The following is a 15,692-nucleotide window of genomic DNA, read 5'->3' as shown; positions in this document are numbered from 1 at the left end:
TTTTTAATATAACTCCAATTGCATTCGTCTGGAAGAAGAATGTCATATAGGATGGCTTGAAGGGGAGTAAATCATGGGCTAATTTTCATTTTTGGGTGAACTATCCCTTTAATAATAAATATAGCCTGTTTTAATGAAAGCAATTGTTAAAACGCAAGCGTTTGCAGAGAGCATTACATTTTTCCTTAAACGATTAAGGAGTTCTTAGGACAAAACATTTACCACAGAATTCATAAGGTGCTTTGTCCGGTTATGCAATAAGTGAGTTTGACTATTTCAAACTCCTGGATACAGTGACACACAAATTGTTATTGGAGTTTTACTGCCATCTAGTGACGATAATACAAACAATGTAATATAATAGATTTATACAAAACATTGTTCATCTTTCATGGCTTTTTAATGTTTTATTAATGGTTATAAGAACTGTGTATGCTCTTTATAAGCGTTGAAAGAGAAATAATTGGACCTGCATGAGTAATGAAAACTGTTGCATCCCTGAAAACCTGCCTGACCCTCGTTTGATTGACATCTATTGGAGGAGAATCGTCTGCTTGCAGCTACCCTTCCCGGCAACTGACTATCAACAAGGATTACGATGCGCTCTCGAGACAATCTGTGGACGTATTTATGGCCCTGAGAGCGGCCTCGCCAGCTTTATAGGCAATCGTTTATCCTAAAGCACATAAACACCATGCTCATCCATTCCCACGGGCTCCAGCGTGAAGAGTCTTGACGAGTAATCAATTGGGACAGTCGAACAGAATTATTTATCACCAATTCCAGTAAAAATGGACAGTTCTGATGCGCAGCAATTCCCGGTTGTGTCTTTCTTTCTATAGGAACAAGTTAAGATAAATGCAGGGAATAAATTCACTTGTCAAAATTAATCAACACTTTCTCAAAGTAGTTACACTAACTTCATGTCCACGTCAACATCCTCAAATCAGTGATGAGTTCTGGATGATATATTATAGGGGAGGGAAGCATTAAAGGGATAGTTCACCCAAAAATCAAAATTATCCCATAAAGCCATTCTAGTTGTATGTTACTTTCTTCTTTCAGCCAAACACAATCCGAATTATATGTTTAAAAATATCTTGGCTCTTCCAAGCTTTATAATGAGAGTGAATGGTACCTTGTTTTTTGAAGCTGTGAATCCATCATAAAAATAAACCATAACCTCCAGGGGGTTAAAAGAGGTCATGAACTGCATTATTTTATTGTTTTACAATGTTTCCTGGGGTGCACCTATAATGTCATTATGATTTTTACATTAAAAATGATCATGGTTTAGAAATAGGCATTTTTCCTACCCTGATTCAGCCCTCTGATTTGAAGGGGCGTGTCTGCTGTGAGACTTCAGTGTAAACGCCCACTGCTGTGATTGGCTGACATATTTGCAAATACATGTGGAATTATCTCGAAAACTTTTAACACGTTTTTACTATTACAGTTCTCAAGGTTTACTAATTGTGAAAAGTGTTGATTATAGCATTATATTTAGATCGTGGGATGAAAGGTTGCAGTGATGAGCTGATCATAGACATGTTGAGCACATAAATGCAGTGATCTCATCATTGCAACTCGATTTCTGCACACTAACAAATGTTTTCATCATAACTAACAGTGCAAACACAATGCAAATAAGAGATTAGTTGATTATTACGCGAGTTTTGCTGAGAGTCCAGAACACTCGTGCTGTTTGATTGACAGTTCCAGGGATTGTAAAGGGAGCGTTCTTTGATCGTTTTTTCTATATATCATTTGAACACAGTTTAAATAACAGATTATTTTCACCCTACTGAGAGAAACAATGTGAAGTTGACCATTTAGTCACTGGTTTGATTTACTGACAATAAATGATTTTGAGAGAAAAACATCTGACTGTAGGCCTACATGAATCATTACATCAGAAATCACTGGTCACTGGTGATTTTGGATAAGACACATAATCAGTGCATATCAAACGATCTGTAATAAAGCAATACAGACAGTAAAAACTTTTTTACTCCCATAAGTGTGTTGTGCGCCGTTCCTGTCGGATTCAATATAAAAAGCACGGCATCCTTTTTTAAATTTCAGGTTCTCTGCAAATCCAAAGCAGCGTTTTTCCACAACCTGGCACTGCACAACATTTTGCACTCTTCAAAGGCATGTTTATCGTTTAGTTGCTCGATCCAGTGATTGCGTCACGTCTGTTATTAGTTACTACTAGTGATGCACCGATCATGATTTTACATGGGCGATTCCGATACAGAATTTTTTTTTTTTTTTTTTTTTACACAATAAAATAATGAAAGTATACAGTCCCCTCCAAAAGTATTGGAACAGTGAGGACTATTCCTTTATTTTTTCTGTAGACTGAAAACATTTGGGTTTGACATCCAAAAATTTATATGAGACAAAAGATCAATCTTTCAGCTTTTATTTCCAGGCATTTACATCTGGATCTGATACACAACTTAGAAGATATAACCTTTTGTTTGAACCCACCCAATTCTCATGTGACCAAAAGTATTGGAACATGTGACTGACAGGTGTGTTTTGTTGCCCTGGTGTGTCCTATTTCATTGATTATTCAAACAATAAATAGCACTAAATGTCTGCACTCAGTTTCAGATTTGGGTTTTGCCTGTGCAGACTGCATTTATAGTTAGACGTGTAACCAACATGAAAACCAGAGAGCTGTCTATGGGTGAAAAACAAGCAATTGTGAAGCTGAGAGAAGATGGAAAATCAATCAGAGCCATTGCACAAACATTGACCATAGCAAGTACAACCATTTGGAATGTCCTGAAGAAGAAAGAAACCACTGGTGTACTAAGTAACAGACCTCGAATGGGTAGACCAAGAAAAACATCAGCTGTTGACGACAGAAACATTGTGAGAGCTGTAAAGAAAGACCCTAAAACAACTGTTAGTGACATCAGCAACAACCTCAAGAGGGCAGGAGTGAAGGTATCACAGTCTACAGTCCGCAGAAGACTTCATGAACAAAAGTACAGAGGCTACACCAGAAGATGCAAACCTCTCATTAGCAAGAAGAATAAGAAGGCCAGGCTGGAATTTGCCAAAAACTACAGAGACAAGCCTCAAACATTCTGGGGCAAAGTTTTATGGACTGATGAGACAAAGATTAACCTCTACCAAAGTGATGGAAAGGCTAAAGTTTGGAGAAAAAAAGGATCTGCTCATGACCCCAAACATACAAGCTCATCTGTGAAACACGGTGGAGGTAATGTCATGGCTTGGGCTTGCATGGCTTCTTCTGGGACGGGCTCATTGATCTTCATTGATGATGTAACACATGATGGCAGCAGCAAAATGAACTCTGAAGTGTACAGAAACATTTTGTCTGCCAATTTACAGAAAAATGCAACCAAACTGATTGGGAGATCCTTCATCATGCAGCAAGATAATGACCCAAAACACAGTGCCAAAGCAACAAAGGAGTTCATCAGGGGCAAAAAGTGGAAGGTTTTAGACTGGCCAAGTCAATCTCCAGACTTAAACCCTATAGAGCATGCATTTTACCTGCTAAAAAAGAGACCGAAGGGAGTAACCCCCCAAAACAAACAACAACTGAAAGAGGCTGCAGTGGAAGCCTGGAAAAGCATTGCAAAAGAAGAATGCAAAAGTTTGGTGATGTCAATGGGTCATAGGCTTGATGCAGTTATTGCAAACAAAGGATTTTCAACTAAATATTAAGTCTTATTCACTTTAATCTATTTTAAGTTAATCTGTTCCAATACTTTTGGTCACATAAGAATTGGGTGGGTTCAAACAAAAGGTTATATCTTCTAAGTTGTGTATCAGATCCAGATTTAAATACCTGGAAATAAAAGCTGAAATGTTGATCTTTTGTCTCATATAAATTGTTTGATGTCAAACCCAAATGTTTTCAGTCTACAGAAAAAATAAAGGAATAGTCCTCACTGTTCCAATACTTTTGGAGGGGACTGTACATGAACAAGATGTTTATTTGGTATTTAACAGGCTAAATTGGCTTTTGGCTAATGAAAACAAGTCCGCAATCTGAAATTAACAGGAAATTTAATTGGAAATTAAAAGGCTGAAAGGTGAAATTAAAGGCAACAACTGCATATTCTGCAATCCAAACAAAGATTTTACTTAAATCAGCATTTGTTTTTAAATTCAGTGTAAAGAAAAAAAGTCTTTACCAGTGAAATTCAATAAAACCAAAGTATATAATTGTTCCAAAATGTTAAATCAATTAATGTTTAGTGCAACGAAAAAAACCAAGATGCTACAGCAGGTGCTTTTTAAATCAAATTAAGTCAATGTAATTTTAAGGTAAAATAAAAGGTAACACTTTAGAATAATGGTCATTAATTAACATTATTTAATGTATTAACTAACATGAACTAACTATGAGCAGTACATTTGTTACTGTATTTGTTAATCTTTGTTAACGTTAGTTAATATAAATACAGCTGTTCATGGTTTGTTCATGTTAGTTCACAGTGCATTAACTAATGTTAACAAGATTTTAATAAAGCAGTTCTCTCATTAGTAAATGTTGAAATTAACATTAAAAAAAATTATAAAGATTAATAAACGCTTTATAAGTGCAGTTCATTATTAGTTAATGTTAACTAATGTAGTTAACTAATGTTAATGACCATTATTCTAAAGTGTTACCAAATAAAAATGATCATCCTATAGGCTACAGAACTGATAGTATTTCATTTCTAAAGTGCATGCATGTTCTTCTTTAGGCTACAAAAAGAAGTATTTCAGCTTTTTCACAAGTTAGTCTGTTTCGTTCTCATCCGATCCACCACGTGAGAAGCTGAGCTGAACTTCACTATCTACACTTGTGCAGGGCGTGGAGAGGTAAGCTCGCGCAGGAAAGCGGCTCTTCATTCCCTTCAGCGTATCTCGTCTCTTCCCTCAGTTCTCCAGTTTCCGTTTGTAACACACAAGTGACATGTTCGCGAATGATTGCAATATAGGCGTATGTGCACGCGGGCGCACTTCCGGATAAATCGGCAGAAAAATACAAAGAAAACCGGCCGGTTTTTGCTTCTAGCGCGCGATTGGCAACCGGCCGGTTTTCTTTGTATTTTTTCTGCCGGTTCCTACTTCCTACCTACTGTTGTGCTCGAATCAGTGGGCGGGGCTACTTTAGGGTTTGTGATGTCAGCAACCTGGGAAGAAGCTTGTTGTTGTAGTCCTTAAAGGGGCTATATGCAACTTTTTCCCCAAAATAAACGTAACAATAGCCTTTTTATTTTACCATTTATGACTCAAACATCTCCTGATGAGCATACTGACACCTTGTCTGCTCACAGTGGGTGCACCTATAAGTCTGTATCCTATTTTTCCTATTTTCTGGCGGGTCGTCTTTTCCCGCGCTGTCTGCGGATGTGACGTCACCACCGCTGCGAGAGCGAGCAGAAAATGAGAGCAGTTCTGTTTTTTGGCCACAGGTGTCAGTCGCGAGTTTAAATTTCAGAAAAACGCATATAGCCCCTTTAAAAATCGATTTCTGTAAAAGAAAATATCTCCCTCTGCTTTGAACTTTGAGCGTCGTAACTTTACAGATGTTGTTTATGCTCAAACAGCAACATTACACGCTAACTAAAGTTTAAAAACGGAAATCATAATCAAGAACCCCTTTAATAAAGGCCTTCTGAAGCAAAGTGATTTTTGTATCAAAAAATTAAAAAAATTCACCCGAGCTGATCACGGCGACTCTAATCAATGCTTGTGTTTATACCAGCCACAGAGAGTACTGAAGTCAAGGTATCAGTGTATCGTTATCAAAAAAAAATTACCGATACCCAGTCCTACGAAAGCAGAAGCGAAGGGGATAGAGCAAAACACCAAAAAAAAAGTTCACCACTAGATGGCAGGCCAGAACATAGTCAAAGGATAATTTAAGAAATTAATTGATATATGACAATTTTCATATTAATATTCCATAATAATAAATGTGTATAATTTTTATTTGCTTATTACACAATGGAGTAGGGCTGGGCGATAAAACGATATGTATCGCGATGGACGTAATCGATATCTCGCTCTCTGGAAACCAAGCGACGTTGGGAGTGACAGGCCAATCAATAAACAGAACCAGCGTGGAGTGATAAGTGGAAAATGAGTGCCGCAGCGAGCGAGAAAATTGTTGATAAAACAGGAAAACAAGTCAGCTCGCCAGTATGGCAGTTTTTTGGATTTTATAAGTCTGACCGTAGTCAGACCAATGTCGTCTGCAAAATATGCAAGACCGTCATCCCCACCAAGACTGGTAATACCACAAACTTGTTTTACCAGCCTTGTTTATACTTTCGTCTGGCTCCGCAGCGCAAGCCTCTGCTGACAGCGCGCGCCTCGTTCGTTTGGGGACGTGTTTATACCATAGTCTGTAAAAAAATATGGACGTAGTGTCCGTGACGTCACCCATAGGATTCTGATGAGCCGTTCTGAAGTGCAAAGTAGGGTCGAGCTGGCCGTTGCCATCTTGGCAGTGCGTCACTCCCGGATAACAGAAAATGGGCAAAAAGGCGGGACGTGGGCGAAGCTGAAGTGACGCAGTGACTAACAGACAGCAGATAAATGGCTATCCACCTGTCACTCGAAGTGGCCACACCCTTAATTATACAGAACTTTAATGGTGCGTTCACACCGGACGCGATTCGCGCGAGTGATTTACATGTTAAGTCAATGCAGAGACGCGAAATGGCATTCTGCGGCGCGATTCGCGCGAATTGAGCGTTTTGAACGCGCAAATCGCGGGAAACGCGTGAATCGCTCAAGTTGAAAAATCTGAACTTTCAGGAGCTTGCTCTAGTAGTGACAACAATGAGGAGAAAATCTGAATATTAATATCTGGTTCAGACACTATGATTATCACTGTGATAACATTAAATGACATGAAACACAACCCAGTCTCTTTTTGTTAAATGCAAGTTTATGTATGATCAATAATACAAAAGTATAAGTAATGTATAACAAGCTATACATTAAATAAAGCAAACAATTCAGTCAAACATTCAAAGTCAGTGCTAGTAGGCTAACGTTACAACTGCAACATACAGTTATAGCCTAAAAATATAAAGTAATGAAACTTCTCTTTGCCCTCAGCCTAAACGATTTGCCAGGGAACAAATTATAGATCCATGAGACCAAAGATCGGCCATTACAAGACGAATTATAGCTCGAGACACACCACAGAGACATAAGAGCCAGCAGCAGACTGATATACTTTATATAAATAAACCACAGATTTGAGCTTTAAACAACTACATTATCGACTGAAAAAGTCTTAAAACTACGTTTTGTCACACATTAACAGTAGATTTTAACAAAAAAAAGACATGTAAACACAGCCCATGTCAGCCATTTCTCAACGAGACGAGCCGCTGGCGGAAGCCCCGCCCATGACGCGAATTCGCGTCTGTTGTGCAGTGAATGTCACGCGCGATTGAAGCAAGTAAACTCAAAATGTTCAAGCGTCCACATTCGCGCGAATCGCGTCCGGTGTGAACGCCACATAAGGCTTTATATAATGTAAACGAATGAGATATAAAAAAAATCACCCCCCTCACAGTTGTCATGAAGGGCAAAATTAGCCGTATAGACCAAAACCACAATTTGTACCAGGCTGTAAACATGTTTTAGTCTGCTGTAAATTTGGGCATTTTAACATGGGGCTCAATGAGATTCTGCTCCCTTCTGGAGCCTGTCCCTAGTGGCCAGTCAATGAATTGCAGTTTATGTCACTTCCGTATTGGCTTCAAGAGAAACTGCGGGAGGTTGCCGCTTGGTTTATACTCAACGTGCTCGCCGTTGTGCAATTCTTGACTTTGGCTGAATCCGAAATCGTCCCCTAAACCCTCAATCACTATTCCCTACTTTAGTCCACCAATACAGTTCACTTGAAGAAGTGAATGAAAACAAGTGAGAGAATCCGGATAGCCGCTGTGTCATCGACTGTACACTTGTTATTGCAGTGCAAAGTGGAATAGAATGAGTGCACTCAATAACGTCCACTATCGTTTTGGACACCACTACAAATGGCTGTCCCCTCAATTAGTGCCCTATTTAAGGGTATAGGGGGCGATTTCGGATTCAGCCTTTGAAACTACATGGAGAGGTAATGTTACTCTGCATCAGTGCCTTATGACAAAGCATCTAAACGGTCACAGTTACAAAGAAATAACGGAGGCACTGCACCTTACTATTAAGAGATAATTGTTAAGTGTTCATTGTGATTTTAGACTTGTGTTTATATTTTATTTATTTGAGTGTTTTCCATGGTTGTGTTGCCATTTCTGCCTTTATAACTGAGGGGATTATAATCAGAGGAAGGTTATTTTTTTAAAAATGTAAAATATTTTTCCCCTGGTCCTTATTTAAAATAGGTCATGAAAAATATCAATAATTATCGATACCGACCGATATGAAACACTTATATAGTGATACAGTTTTCAGCCATATCGCCCAGCCCTACAATGGACTGGAGCCTAACTTATTGTAATAATTATTTGACGTAGCCTACTTTTACACTCAGAATTATTCCTTGGCATCCTCACATACTAAACTGCATTTTTTTTTGTTGTTTGCGTGCTGGAGGTACGCCATTACTTTGTGTGCAGAGTGATGTTAACATTACAGCTAGCCGGTGAGAGAAAATGGCACTATGAAAGAGTCTAAAGAGGAAAGTTAAAATCAATATAATAAAATCAATCAAAGCAAAGAATGGAAAGACAACTACACGTTCATTCTACCTAGTTTTGTGAATGCAAAGCAGGTGTGTCTTATCTGCAACAAAGTTGTCGCTGTTTGTAAAGAATATAATATCAGACGGCACCACGAGACGAAGCATGGCACCTTTTTTGCTGATTGTCTTGTCAATCTTTTTGATAAAAAGGAAGCTGAATTTGCTTTGTTATTGTTCATGTGTTGGTGCTGAGGTCCCGCATTATAAGCAAACATTTCAATGGTTGACTGTTAGTTTTTTCATACCACACATTTCATGTGAGTGGAGCAGTAATATTTCCTCCAGAGCGGAGAACGCCCTTCTGAAGATTCTGCTTGAGATTCTGGATTAATCATTTTTGAACAAATGAAATGAAATGAATGATTCCATGACATTAATTTTTTTAACAGCCACTTGCGTAACAATGTAACTGATACAATCTGTATTTAAAGTGTCAAGTTACTTATTAACTTTTATCCCAGTACTTCTGTGATCATTTGAATATTTGTAACACAGAAATAATGATATGTGTGGTTGAAAGACAGTGAAGCTTCATAACATGACAACTGCTCTCTCTGGTTCAGCGCCAACACAGATTTCAATGTCCTGGTATGATTTTATCAAAGGTTTAATAGACACAGGTGAATCGTTGTCATGTGGGTCTTTGAATCGAGATCATCATTTTTTAATGATTAATCGTGCAGCTCTAATATATATTATATATATATATATACACTCACCTAAAGGATTATTAGGAACACCATACTAATACTGTGTTTGACCCCCTTTCGCCTTCAGAACTGCCTTAATTCTACGTGGCATTGATTCAACAAGGTGCTGAAAGCATTCTTTAGAAATGTTGGCCCATATTGATAGGATAGCATCTTGCAGTTGATGGAGATTTGTGGGATGCACATCCAGGGCACGAAGCTCCCGTTCCACCACATCCCAAAGATGCTCTATTGGGTTGAGATCTGGTGACTGTGGGGGCCATTTTAGTACATTGAACTCATTGTCATGTTCAAGAAACCAATTTGAAATGATTCGAGCTTTGTGACATGGTGCATTATCCTGCTGGAAGTAGCATCAGAGGATGGGAACATGGTGGTCATAAAGAGATAGACATGGTCAGAAACCATGCTCAGGTAGGCCGTGGTATTTAAACGATGCCCAATTAACCTATCGGTAAGCCCCGCCCCCCTTAGTTACTGTTGCTAACTCGGACAAACAAACGGAGTTGCTAAATCTTACAATGTACAGCTGTCAGTGTGAAAAACTTATCCCAAGATGTTTTTGGACACAGATTGTAGCGTATACCCCGTCCGAATGATGGCCAAACTTTACTGATGGTTTATGAAGTTTATTACATCGTTTTTCACTCAAAAAAATAATTGTAAGAGCTGAACAAACAAAGCGTGCGCCTTAACGTCTCATTCACAAACTCTCTCTCTCATCTAGCTCTCTAGTCTCTCTCCGTGGCATTACCATTAACATACACAGCAAATTACACAAAAACACTCACAGTAAACAAACATATACACAGACCTTATGCCTTTTCGGGGGTGTAGGGACTAGGGGGTGTAGGAACTTTGTAGGGAATTAACAGCTTTAATAGTAACTTAATTAGAGTATGACAACCAGAAAATTGTTGCAGTACCTCAGACACAACATTTACCATTTTTGTAGCATAAACACCATCAAACCGATGAGAGCTTCGGATTTTCCAATGTTTCTCTATGGCGCTGACACCTAAAGATGTCCGAGTTCCGGTCCCAGCGCGACTGATACTCAACTGCCATTGGCTCATCTGCGTTCGATGGGAGGGGCTTACCGATAGGTCAATTGGCACTAAGGGGCCTAAAGTGTGCCAAGAAAACATCCCCCACACCATTACACCACCACCACCAGCCTGCACAGTGGCAACAAGGCATGATGGATCCATGTTCTCATTCTGTTTACGACAAATTCTGACTCTACCGTCTGAATGTCTCAACAGAAATCGAGACTCATCAGACCAGGCAACATTTTTCCAGTCTTCAACTGTGTAATTTTGGTGAGCTTGTGCAAATTGTAGCCTCTCTTTCCTATTTTTAGTGGAGATGAGTGGTACCCGGTGGGGTCTTCTGCTGTTGTAGCCCATCCGCCTCAAGGTTGTGCGTGTTGTGGCTTCACAAATGCTTTGCTGCATACCTCGGTTGTAACGAGTGGTTATTTCAGTCAAAGTTGCTCTTCTATCAGCTTGAATCAGTCGGCCCATTCTCCTCTGACCTCTAGCATCAACAAGGCATTTTCGCCCACAGGACTGCCGCATACTGGATGTTTTTCCCTTTTCACACCATTCTTTGTAAACCCTAGAAATGGTTGTGCGTAAAAATCCCAGTAACTGAGCAGATTGTGAAATACTCAGACCGGCCCGTCTGGCACCAACAACCATGCCACGCTCAAAATTGCTTAAATCATCTTTCTTTCCCATTCTGACATTCAGTTTGGAGTTCAGGAGATTGTCTTGACCAGGACCACACCCCGAAATGCATTGAAGCAACTGCCGTGTGATTGGTTGATTAGATAATTGCATTAATGAGAAATTGAACAGGTGTTCCTAATAATCCTTTAGGTGAGTGTATATATATATATATATATATATATGTATTCCTAAAACATGCATTATATTATATTAATGAATGCAACTTAAGCGCAATTGACAGATAAACTGCACGCTCCTACTTCAGTGTGTTAAGTTGAGGATATTTTCAGCAAACAATTTGCTTCATACATTTATTTTAACAGCATTAAAGGAGGTAAATGTTATCATTCAACGGAACTGTGTATGCTATATGTATTTAAAGCTGATGATGTTCTTCTTCCATGCAAGAAAAGCACGTCCCTGATTAAATGTTAATTGTATGACCCATTTCAGGAGTGACCAAAATTACGATTTAAAATCGGTCAGAGCAAGAAATGCATCTTCATATTTACAGGTAAAGCTTCATATTACGGGTCGGGTAGACTTTCTTTGACCTTTTTTGGGGGGCTTTACACGCATCCTAGGATGTATCTTTGACCATTTCACTTCCATTATAAAGCTTGAAAGAGCCAGGATATTTTTCAATATAACTCTGATTGTGTTTGGCCAAAGAAGATACACCTAGGATGGCTTGCAGGGTGAGTAAATTATGGGAAATTTTTAACTAACCATTTAAAAGCTACTAGCGACTGGAAACACATTTAAAAACATAGTATGGATGCAACTGTTTAAGATTACAATTGGATCAAATGTAATAAAAGTTCAATTGATATTAAAATCTAAAGGACCCAAAACGTACTTCAAATTTTCAAGTATCAAAATCAAGACTACCGACAAAATACAATATTATTAAGCAACACGCCTAAATGCGCTTCATATTTTAAACACATAGTGGCAAGGGTATGTTGTTACACATCTGACATTGTTATGCATGATTTTCTGTATTTAATCATCCTATGCTGCACTTTTCTTCTACTTTAATGTCCGAAGCTTCTTTTCTCAGTTATTGCCCGGTTTTGCAAGCTTTTGAAAGTCAGTGTGCAAGAGAAAGACTGGTTTCATTACTGAATCTTGACTTACAGTTAGAGTATACTGCCACATGGTGGGTGGGTGGTTGCATGTATACACAGACCACTACAGTGAGGCTTTCAGATCACACAGAAAGGTTAAATGTGTGAAATAATAACACACTCTATCAGTCCATTCATGCTTTCCCTCATTCATAGATAGATAGATAGATAGATAGATAGATAGATAGATAGATAGATAGATAGATAGATAGATAGATAGATAGATAGATAGATAGATAGATAGATAGATAGATAGATAGATAGATAGATCATTCACAAAAATCGATTGTACCACATGATTACAACCTAATCCGGCTCTACACTAAAAATGACGTCACATCCTGTCGGGGGCACAGCTCGGTTCCCGTAGTGTAGTGGTTATCACGTTCGCCTAACACGCGAAAGGTCCTCGGTTCGAAACCGGGCGGGAACAAGCATAAGTTTTTAGTTTTGTTTTTTAATAACACTACGTTACTGAAACAAGAGGACCGACGACTTCAAACAACACACACTCATCATATTCACAACCCACTGACCATAAATGAAAAGGACTATACATCCAGCCGACTTTTACATAACTGTTAAGTTGTGCCATGAGATTTTTTTGTTAATATCAACTGGAAGGAAACTCATGCCTTTCCAACAGACGTCTTTAAGCAAGTTAACACGATTTTCTTTACATGTAAAGTTAAACATCCAAAGTGCAGTAACTGGCTTTGGTCACTGGATGGCGACAAAATCCCACAAGACGCGAGCATTTACTCGGCTTTTGTGATAGTCTTAGGCCTAACATTAGGCTTAATCATGTATGTTCCTACAAAAAAAAAAATCATACATTCTGGTGTTCTGTATAAATTACACAATTCCGTTATGATTGATTAGTAACATGGCATTGACCTGTCTTTTTTTGTTTTGTTTTTAACGAAAAGTGCTAACTGTTCTGGGTCATGTGCTCTGCAATATAACGTTAAATCATTTGTTAAAATGAAAATTAAAACACATATTGAAACATCATTGTTATTTTGAAGTAGGGCCTACATACAATGAATACAGCCAAACAACAAACAAACAAACATAGCATCTAATAAAAACAAGTTAGCAAACCACGCTGTGTCGCTGTCATAATTCATCGACTCACCTCAGTTAACGTTAACTTAGTTAGTAGAGATGTCCGAAGGTTAGAACATAGTCGACGACATAAACTCTTAGTTTCAGTCATTAAGAATTACATTTAACTTAGTTTCTTGATCAGTGTATTAGAGAAAACAACATTACCTCAGTCAAAAAGGATACAAGTTGCCGTTGGACGATGAAATCCTCACTAACCCAGTCATTGCGCATGCGCATTATTCGAGAGGTCTGACTTATTTATTAAATCGGTTCTTTCGAACAGTTTCGTTCAAAGAATCGTTTTACAGAACATAAGCAACAATACAAATCATTAAGGCAGCCAGGGTATCAAAAATGTAAAATTTAGCTTACATGAGGACACAAAGAATGAATATAGAAATATATTTTTTGTTGTTTTAGGATTAACAAAACTTTGAATAATGTCCATATACTATATCAAATTTGAATAAAGAGAGGTTAAAAGCCAGTACTTTTTTTTAGGTATGTGAAATTTAGCTAGCAGGAAACATAAGTGGATAAACAGTGAAAAATAAAAAATAAATAAATCTGACCAACATTTCCCAAATCAGGTGAATTATATTTTATTCAGAACAGTGATACAATTGCTGCCGTACCATGAGTGCAGCGGCACAATGATATTAGATACTATTTTAAGCGCCTGAAAATAGTCCCCAACACACTCCCTGTGAAAGCAGGTTGTCACGTTGGTTATGTTCATGTTCACAACTTTTCATTTTCCATTGGTCTTCTTAGTACACGATGTAACTACAGAAGAGTCAAGTTTTAAATAGGAAAAATATCTAAACTCTTTGGTCATTTTTGAGCGAGATGCTAACGGTCTAATCAGATTCAATGATCTATGCTAAGCTATGCTAAAAGTGCTACCGCCAGACCCAGAGATCGGCTGAATGGATTAGAAAACGGTAAAACAAGTTGAAAAGAAAAGTTGGAAAATGAGCCTATTTGATACAATGCACTTTTTGTGTACATACATGTTTTGACAATGTACTTATATTTTAAAAGATACCTGCAATTAATTTCTGTATTTACCCCTTAATCAACCCTAAACCCCAAACCTGTCTCAAATCTTACCTGTATCCAACTTGTTTTGTAATACATGACGACGTACATTGTAGAGCTTTTTTTATGTAGAGCTTTTTTTAAGTACATAGTAGATAAAGACACCTAATACACAGTGTGACCAAAAAATGTTTTTAGTTTTGCACCTATAATGGTGGTATATGATGAATCTTTTATGAGGGACCCCCTTTCTAAAATCCATCTATATATTTTTATGTATGAAAATAGTAAGTGTGACATTATAAATGCAACAAACTCAAATTGCCTATACTTAATGTTGGATGTTAAACCTGGAGAAGAACATTTTCAATTAAAAATTATTTATATAAGCAACTTTCACAATAAATCTATATAAGCAGCTTACATACTGCGTTAAGAATATGCTTTACAACCCAGTGAGCAAGATAAAGGGGACTATAGTGAGAAACTCTCTAAAGATACAAAACAAACATACACAATTCCGGAAAGTATACGGCAAGAAAGGAGAGAAACATTTAGAAATGAAACTGTTAGAATGTTCGGTAGACTTTATCCATTTTTGCTGTCTTTTTATTCTCTGAACTTTTCTGGGGATCCCTTAGAACCATATGGACCCCAGTTTGAAATCCCCAGGCCTAGCTACTCTCTACAATATTATTCAAATATGGTATTATGAAAGGAATTGTTATAATTTCTCTGTTTTACAGTTCTTTTTTGTTGCAGAATCAGGAAAAAATAAAGAGAGAGTTGTTGACTTTGTTGAACTGTTCGGACAGATTCAATCCGATTCGTCTATTACCTGTAGGCCTAATCGGTCAGACCGATTTTGTGAAACGCAAACCGATTCGTTAAAAGGAGTCGACTCCAAAAAAACTATCTTCGAAAACATCTATCTTTCTCACTGACTGACACAGCAACTTTGTGACTGATTTGTTGTCTTATTTCCCTTCAGCTTTCTTTTACCAACATTCAAGTGTCCTCCTCGCCCCTTCAGCTGAGGGAAAAGGTAAGAATTGAGGATTGGATGAAGTTCCGTTTCCATGGCAACCACAACTGCTAGCAGCCAGGGTTTCCTTCATAGGATCTGGCAGTTTTCTCGCGGATTCATGGTTAATCCATGACAACAGAAATTGCATCCTTTCATAACAGCGTCATAACGTGTCATTAACGTCACAGA

This window comes from Gobio gobio (assembly GCF_949357685.1).
Source record: "Gobio gobio genome assembly, chromosome: 8".
Classification (NCBI taxonomy): domain Eukaryota; kingdom Metazoa; phylum Chordata; class Actinopteri; order Cypriniformes; family Gobionidae; genus Gobio; species Gobio gobio.
This window is presented reverse-complemented; position numbering follows the sequence as displayed.